Here is a 9,903-nt window from a genome sequence, read left to right as displayed (position 1 = left end):
AGATTATTAATATTCTGATTCATTCAAAAGACACCATACAATAATCAAACAAGCAAATTGCGGAAAATGAGAACCGCTATATTTATGTTCTCCCTCCCGGAATTTATAGAGGATGGTTAAATTCCTGCATTCTTTGTTACATACACTCATTTAACAACATATAAAAATATATAAAAACGTCTAAGTTAGAATGTGATCCAACAATACCAAATCTCTTTAAACGATTGTGTGGGTGTGATGTTTGTATCTTCAGAAAAACGAACGTATGTGCAAAATCTGAGCAGGTGTATTTAACTATGAACATGAATAATATTATCTGATATCGTTTCAGGATTAATTTGCGTCATCATTGAAGTCGTGACGTCACATCACTTACTGTGGCCATTTCCACCAGGCAGACATTATAACTTCTCACCCATAAACGCAGCCAACATTACAGAGAAAACAGTAGTTGATAATTTGAAACGGAATGTCTATCTCTTTCGAAACGCAACAGCAACATTAAAATAACAGTACGTAAGTAACTTCAAGGGGTATTTATATTCTAAACATTGGTTTAGATAAACAAAAAGAATCATGTTTTAATCACCTCTTGCACATATAACCTAGTCTAATATGAGTTTTATTGTTTGTTGTTGAAGGTTGCAAGCGAGAATTTTTCAGTCATGTACAGATTTATTTGGTACAATATTTAAAAAAAATCTGCTGGTTCATAAAAACTATTAAATGTAAGATATATTAAAAAACTTCTTTGTTTAAGAAAATTATTTCAGTTAGTTGGATTAGAAATTTAGACTCAAGTCTATCATCAGGTTATGATCTAGTGGCCATAGAATCCTAGATCTCCGATGTGTCAAGGCGTCCATGTTTACCGTACTTTTAGTTTTGTGTTCTTCCTGGGAATGGCGAGGTTGATCTTCAATTTAATACTTTTCCCCCATAATAAAGTATGTAATTGACTTGCGAAACATTGATATAATTGATAATAGTACAATACTGATAAGACTATCTAAACATTCGTAGGGCACATCTACCCTTTCCCCTGCCTTTCCTTGGGTAGTACTTTTGGTGTATTGTAATATCTATACTCTGCATAAAGTAAAAGGAATATGAACAACACCCTGTATTAAATTTATTTTAAGGAAGTGTTTCTGTCTGCAGTACTTGATCTATTTTTATTTTATAGATACCACCAAGCGGAAAAAGAATAACGAACAGACATGTATTGAAGTACTTATCAACAAAGACTATAGCAGAACTGTCTGAAGCCACATCGTTCAACTGTACGGTAATTCTCTTTCTGTTAAAATTAAAGCAAATTTACTGTACGATATTATAATATATATACTATACTATCCTATATATATATATATATATATATATATATATATATATATATATACTATTTTAACATTACAGGAAATTAATACGACCTTTGTAGAGACATACCAAAGTTTCTCTACTATATATTCGTGTCTTGAACTCGTGGAGAAAGATGAGAAAAAATTCGGTCACAGTGAATTATCAAAGTATATTACAGGGGCACAAAAAACATTATCTGACGTTCAATTTGACTTACATACCACACTGCACACATGGGGGATTGGTCTAGAAAAGAGCCAATATGACTGCGTGAAAATCTCTTGTAGAATTCTGGAATTAAACGATGATCACTGTACAAAGTTGAACAGAAGAATGGCGAACCGTCAGATCAGAAGTTACAGGGATTATATCATCATAAATCAGTCATTAGCGTATGTCAAAAGGTTGTTTGAACAATAGCAACTTAATTGAAAGAACAAATAATTAACAGTATGGATGAGGGTATCATGAAATTGTTTTACATTTTGTTTGATAGAAATGTTTTATGGTTGTTTTTTTTTTAATATTTTTGATCAAGTTTTATGAATCCAGTTGAATATGCTCAACTGTAAATATCAGGGATATGGTTATATATATTCACTATTGATTTGTATGTCAGCCCTTCAGTACAACCTTTATATACATTTACTGGTCAGGCGTGTTTTATGAAGTTATTTAAGCAGTCATGTAGTATATTGCAGACACTACCTAAATTATATAGTATAGCTTAAAATTGTATTGTTTTGATCTTTTGTTTAGTTTCCAGCGTTTTTGTTCTGAAGAAGGGATGGATTGTTCCGAAAATTTGCCATTTTTCATTGTTCGAGTCGTTGGGTCATTTTAGAGCTATACACTCTATGTACAGGCAATGTCTCCCTTAACCTTGTATCTGCATAGCCTTTGTAAACCTGACATTTTTGTATATTTGAGTGTTGATTTTTCATCACGAAAAAGGAATTACTATATTCCAGATTTGTGTGTTTTTATTTTCGTTGGTAGTGGTTGTGATAGACATTGTTGTTATATATTATTATATGTTTATGCCAGATTATGAGAAAGATGTGAACTACTGAGTATTGTAGGAACATATCACATTTAGGTATTTTTTACCCGTGTATACTTTTACTCATTTGAATAAAATATCTTTGCAAAGTTTGGTTTTACTTATTGTTGGTGATGATAACAAAAATGAACTCCCGATGGACATAAATGAAACACGAGTTGTTTCTCAAACGGGAATACCCGTGGTTTACTTGTGTTCACATTAGGATAAGGATAATCATACAGAAATACTGAACGCTCGACATTTAATAGTAAGAATCACAGGTCTTTTGGATATGACCTAAAACACGGAGGTCCCGTCGAGGATTTTTCATTCATATTGAGACGTCACCAGCTGTTTTTATACACCCATCATTAGACGAGACGTATTATGTTATGGCGCTGTCCGTGCGTCCGTCCGGCTGGCTGGCTGTTCGTCCGTCCCGGATCATGTTTTTCGGAGGGTTTTTCCCGTAACGGATGCATGTTCAACTTTGAAATTTGGTCATAATATCTCCCTCAATAATTGTAAGAGTGAGTTTGCTTTTCAGCTGGATAGGTCCATCCTTGACCTACTTTATGGTTAGAAGTAGGTTAAACAGTTTTCCGGACTTTTTTTTCGTTACAGATAAAGATATTACCCTGAAATTTAGATATAAGCTTGTTTTCAGAAGAATACAAGTTCAGTTTGCAATTCACGGTCGCTCCGTGACCTGCATTAGGACTAAAAGTAGGTCAAACAGTTTTTCAGACCTTTATTCATTACGGATACACATATTGCCCTGATATTTAATCATAGGCTTCCTCTTAGAGGAATACAAGTTCAGTTTGCATTTCAGCTTGATTGGTCCATCCTTGACTTACTTTTTGGAAAAAATTGGTCAAACAGTTTTCCAGGCTTTTTTCATAAAGGATACAGATATTGTCCTAATATTTAGTCAAAGGCTTCATCTCAGAGGTATACAAGTTCAGTTTGCATTTCAGCTGGATTGGTCCATCCTTGACCTACTTTTTGGACTAAAAATAAGTCAGACAGTTTTCCAGGCTTTTTTTTCATTATGGATGCGAGTATTGCTCTGATATTTAGTAAACGGCTTCCTCTCAGAGGAAGACAAATGCAGTTAACATTTCAGCTGGATTGTCGCACTATGACCTACAATACTTTAGGGGTATCAAGTAGATCAGATAGTTTTCCAGCTTTTTTGGGGGGTATGGTCACAGGTATTGCTCTGAAATTTAGTCATTTCAGAGAAATCCATAATTAATTTACATTTCAACTTAATTGGTGCATCATGACCTACTTTAGGGCTAAAAGTAGATCAAATGGTTCCTGGACTTTTTATCATCATAGATAGATATTGCACTGACATGTTGTTTCAACCTCACTCTCAGAGAAATACATAATCAGCTCACATGTCAGATGGATTGGTGCACCATGATCCACTTTAAGGCTTTTCTATTCAGAATGTGTGTTGTATCAATTCAAAGTGGACAATATGCTTCCAGGTTGAATTTCACTGTCCGACGGGCGTATATTGTACCATTTGCGGTACTCTTGTTAAGGTAATATTTTACAGATTCATGATTACCACTTCTAAATGCCGAGCATTTGGTAAATGAGTAATGGCTACATAAACCTATATTGATGTCTTAGGTTTCGCGCCGACATGGCCTGAATGGGCCTCGACCTCACGACCTCCCGTTTATAAAACAAACGGTATATCACTGACCTACCGCGACCGGTGAGTTCATTCGGGTATAATAAATCAATATATGAATGGAAATTAGATAATGTAAATAACTAAAACGTCGCCGATCCAAGTAAACAACTTTAACTTCTAATGTCATTATTGTGAGGAATGGTGGTGCAAAGTGTTGAAAAGTAGTAAGTTTTGGTGATGTTTATTTTGGAAAGGTTTCATAATTTCAAATGTACATGTACTAAAAGTTTGCTGGAATTGAGAATCCACATTATGGCACAGTATGTCTGAAATTTCTGTATCAAGGCAGTCAATATTTTTCTGAAGAGTAAAGATGGGAGCTTGGTAGAACATTAAGTGGTTCCTGCAAAGTGCCTTTGTAAGGCTTTTAATGAAGTTTTGGGATCCAGTAAAGATACTGCAACTAATTCGTCTCATTTCTCATGGATATGATATTACATATGATTCACTTTGAAACTTTCACTCGTAGAAAGGGTAACAGAAAATAACTTAGATTACTAAATATTGAAATTAAGTTTTTCAGTACAAGTTTGTCTACAATACAAATTGTAACAAGCATTCTGAAAGTATTGCAGAAGCAATATAAGTCCCCTACCGGCGCCCCATTAATTGACGACTGCACTTAATATTTGAGGAAATATACGTTTGATATTGTTTGACCTTGAACTGTGACCCTATACATTGGTACCAAGTCACCATGTTTATCGGCGTCGAACCAATTTAATGTTTTGCTATTCATACACTTCAAACATGTAGTTTTTATCAGGGATGAATATTCTGCAGAAAATATGTAGGGGAAATATTAAATAATCGTGTAAATGGGCACAAAACAACACACCGATATAACATTCATTTATGTATGTTAAATACTCGCGTAATTAACATATTTCTTATGTATTTTCATTCATGGTATACATGTATTACTTTTGTGATTAATGAGCTTGAAATGTCAAACCAATGAAGTATTCTCTTTTTTCAAAATCAGCAATCGAGTCTCGTCGGCTGCCTCTATTCAGACGTCCTACTTATAACGCATTTCTATCGGAACACAATCCTGATCCCAATGAATAAAAAACGTAAAATTTGACAATCAATTTCTTTAAAACTTGTCCATCAAACATTACGAAATTCGAACCTGATCTGTAGTTTGCCACTCTAAAACTACGCAAGTTTAAAATGAATCTACACAAGTACTAGAAAACCAAATGAAAATTGAACAGACTGACAGATGGACAAGAAATCTAATATAGTCCCCCTTCGGATTTACAAACCTGTAGGGCACTAATAATAGGCCTTAAAGCAAAGACAACGTTGTTACAAGCTTTGTCAGCTAAGAACCAATACATATTCTTCCTATAACATATCTAATTATTTCATCACTTCCGGTTTCCTAAACAAAGAGAGAGCAAGATAAACGCTATTCACTTTTGTTTTTATCCTGTCTAACACGAGGCAACCGGAAGTGTATAACATGGCCAGTATGAAATATATTTTTACAAAGCACAGGGGGAGATGAGGGTCGAACCCTCGGTGTCCCATCTATATGACACAGTCATTACCAATGTAATAAGATGTTTAATTGAGAAAACACTCAATTTACCTGGTCGAGATATAAGGCTCATAGCGGGTGTGACAGGTCAACAGGTATGCTTACTCCTAGTCACATGATCCCACCTTAGGTATGTCCAGGTGTCCATGTTTGCCCAATTTTTAATTTTGTATTCCTTGAACGAGCTATGAAATTGATCACTGTTCGTTATCTACACCTTTTCATTAGATCCAAAATCTAAAAACGCTGTTAACCACCGAAGAGATATTCTTGTTGGATTCTGCGCAGACATACTCTGAAGTGATATTAAAAAGATGCTGGAGCTCCTCAACATCCGGTCGTCCAACACTGTTGGAATTTCAATGGGGACGATTGTGCTCGTTTATCAGTTGACTTGTTTTTGCATTCTCATGAAGCAGAATTTATTTAAAAGCGTCTACACTCTTCTTGTGGCCTGGAGCTAGAAATTTTGATGCAAGGTGAAGATAACGAACAGTGATCAATCTCATAACTCCTACAAGCAATACAAAATAGATAGTTGGGCAAACACGGACCCCTGGACACACATAAAATCTAAACAATCAATAAAGGTGGTGTTTTTGAACAATATCGGATAGTACCCGATTCAGATGCACAGACTTTTTCATGAACACATGTTGTTTATTGAAGTGTTCGTATGTACGAGTTTTACTGGCCAATATTGTTTCGAGTAAGAAGTGTAAAAGCTTTGTTTGGACACTATTCGTTAAGGAAAGCACTTTAGTTTCGACAAAAATTACCCTTATTTCATGCCACGATTCAGCGAAAACCAACGTAATCGTGGTGTTGGGATGCTTCAAGTGGGAATGGCACAAAATATCTTAGTATTTGATTAAAGAAAAGCTAACAGATGGAGAAGAAATCTAACATAGCCCCCCCTTCGGATTTACAAACCTGTAGGGAACTAATAATAGGCCTTAAAGCAAAGACAACGTTGTTACAAGCTTTGTCAGCTAAAAACCAATACATATTCTTCCTGTAACATATCTAATTATTTCATCACTTCCAGTTTCCTAAACAAAGAGAGAGGAAGACAAACGCCATTCACCTTTGTTTTTAAACTGTCTAACACGAGACAACTGGAAGTGCATGCAACGGCCAGAATGAAATTTATTTTTACAATGCGCAGGGGGAGACGAGGGTCGATACATCGGTGTCCCATATATATGACATAGTCTTTACCAATGTAATAAGATGTTTAATTGATAAAAAAGGGTGGGGGTGTTCACAATTCTCGATTTAATAGCAAGATGATTATATCTTTAAATTATTTGTTATAACTCTTATGTAACATTGATAGAGTTTTCACTGGACAAATTAAAACAATATCATATTGTAGAGAATCATAATCTTTAACACAATACCCTCACAAGGTTTGTCAACCCATTATATATGTGTGGCCACAGATTCCACTTGATCAGACATTTATTCAGACCAAATTTTCCCTCTTTGTACCTTAATATTTATTACAATAATTTTTACAAGCGTTCATCAAATTTAAATTTAATTTATTCTGTTATCAAATAGCATAGATCAATTAGCGTTATTGTTACGATGAAATACCCTCCCGCCAAATGTCAATTAGTATATTAACCAGCATACATGTGGAATGAGATTTCAGACATAAAACATATCCGGCTTATGTGATTATTGTTTTGCTATATGAGAGGATGTTGAATTACATGTAGATGACCTCTCATTATGACAATTTTGACTTGTTCAAGCAATCACAAAAAATAACCTAAGAAGATTTTTCATTATCATTAGTATCCCTTGCCTTAAAACATTCCCCCTAATGTTGATCAGTAGTCCTTATTACAAAATGGAAGTGAGGACACACGAATTTCTTAAAAGTAAACTTTGAGCAATTGAAAGAATTATTCAGCTGATTCAATATCTTAACGATTTAGGAGTTCCAGCACATTTTATGTTAAGGTGGTAATACTTATCGCGACATAATCGGAGAAGAAAGGATTTTCCGTATCCTACAGGATAAAAATTGTGAGAAAAACTTGCATTACAAATGAGAGAAATCGACAAATGTAATGACCTACGGAACTAGTGTCAACCGACGGAAAAATACAAGTAAAATTATTTGAAAGAAAAAATACAAGTTCTCTTTCAGAGAGGCGAGTCAAATGGCGTCTAACGAATGCAAGGTGAAGATAACGAACAGTGATCAATCTCATAACTCCTACAAGCAATACAAAATAGATAGTTGGGCAAACACGGACACCTGGACACACCAGAGGTGGGATCAGGTGCCTAGGAGGAGTAAGCATCCCCTGTTCACCGGTCACACCCGCCGTGAGCCCCATACCCTGATCAGGTAAACGGAGTTATCCCCAGTCAAAATCAGTGTGCCAAGAACGGCTTAACAATCGGTATGAAACACGTCAGACAGCATTTGACCCAATGGGAGGTTGTATTGACGAAATAGATCGTTATAACGACCATAGAATTTGCGAAATGCTTACTTCAATCGAGACTGTTGAAATCCCTGTACCATCAACTTGTTTGTCAGTAGCTTACCTCGATTTAAAAACTGACTATACCCAGAACAAGCTCTTGCATATCGAATCAGTTGAGATATATAAACACCATATGCAGGTGATAATGGAATATTGCTACATAAATGTAGGAAGTTGACGATGGAGAAGCTGAAATCATCCCGTTTGTCATACAGTTGAGTTGTCAGTTTGCCGTTAATGTCTACTTTCAATAAAATGTCATACCAATTGTTAGGCCGTTGTTTACCTACTGATTTGACTGCGGATTACTCAATTTACTTGGTCGAGATATAAGGCTCATAGCGGGTGTGACAGGTCGACAGGTATGCTTACTGCTAGTTACTTGATCCCACCTTAGGTATGTCCAGGTGCCCGTGTTTGCCCAACTGTTAATTTTGTATTCCTTGAAGGAGCTATGAAATTGATCACTGTTCGTTATCTACACCTTTTCATTAGAGCCAAGATTTAACAACGTTGTTAACCACCCAAGATATATTCTTGTTGAACATCAATCCGATTCTACGCAGATGTACTCTGAAGTTGATATTGAAAAGATGCTGAAGCTCCTCAATATCTACATAGTTTGGGTAATCCGGTCGTCCAACACTGTTGGAATTTCAATGGAGAGGATTGTGTTCGTTTATCAGTAGACTTGTTTTTGCATTCTCATTAAACAGAATTGATTTAAAATCGTCTACACTCTTGCTGTGTCCTGGAGCTAGACATTTAGATACATAGACGACGTTTTGTCTACTAACAATGCTCATTCTCATTCAAGTGTCGGTTCTTATATTTTCCCACTTTTCGTTAGTAATAGCGGGAAAATGTTGTATTGACGGTACAGTATATTGTACAGGTAGAATGGAATGATCCATTATTAGTCAATAGAATGTGGATTAGAAAAAACAGGTTTTCGAGCTGCAATTCAGCTATTCACGTCTAGCCGCCGTTCACCACAAGATAGACGAATCTTAATGTACAATTAAATCTTATGTTTTCATTCATGCCATGCTAAGGTTAAAAATTTCCAAATAAGTTGTGGGGTTCGTTCACAACCCCCTGCATCCAGTGGAACTTGACAACAGATACAGATTTTCTAGAGTTTTTAGCGATTTTCGTTGTGTTTTTTCTAGTTTTGTCCTGGCCGGCCCTGATGTTATATAGAGGGGATTTGAGGTATATTTAAAAATGATTGTTATTTATGTATTGTTCATATTCTGTATATGGAGTTGGAAGGTTACCTTAGTTTTTGTATATGGGGAAAAACGACTTGTTTTTCTGCGAATTCTGTAATGTGTATTTAAAATACAATAAATCACGGGCGTCCAGCAATCACGGCTGGCTGTCACGCAATGTATGTTAGAATTATGTTTTCGTGTTAAAATTGAAGTATAGTTAATACGATATATTTCAGTGAACTTGAAATAAAAGACACCATAGACTTTTCATATCTGAGTATTTTATTGAGCGTAGATGTTAACGGCAAACTAACTACTCAACTTTGTCGCAAACGGGATGACTTCAGTTTCTCAATTGTCAATTTACCATATTTATGTAGCAATATTCCATTATCACCTGCATATCGTATTTATGTCTCAATTGATTCGATACCCAAGAGCTTGTCCTGCGTATGATAAGGGTTTTTGTTATCGAGGCAAGCTACTGACAAATATGTTGATGT

The 9,903-nt window shown here is 35.4% G+C and overlaps 1 pseudogene; it reads left to right on the top strand.

Annotated features, from left to right (window-relative positions):
• Positions 1-315: 315 nt before the first annotated feature.
• LOC125657714 (uncharacterized) lies at positions 316-2,514 on the top strand (annotated as a pseudogene).
• Positions 2,515-9,903: the final 7,389 nt, after the last annotated feature.

Source organism: Ostrea edulis, chromosome 9, assembly GCF_947568905.1.
Source record: "Ostrea edulis chromosome 9, xbOstEdul1.1, whole genome shotgun sequence".
In the NCBI taxonomy this organism is placed as follows: Eukaryota; Metazoa; Mollusca; class Bivalvia; order Ostreida; family Ostreidae; genus Ostrea; species Ostrea edulis.
Note: the sequence above shows the minus strand (reverse complement) of the source record. Positions and strands in the feature narration are given on the sequence as shown.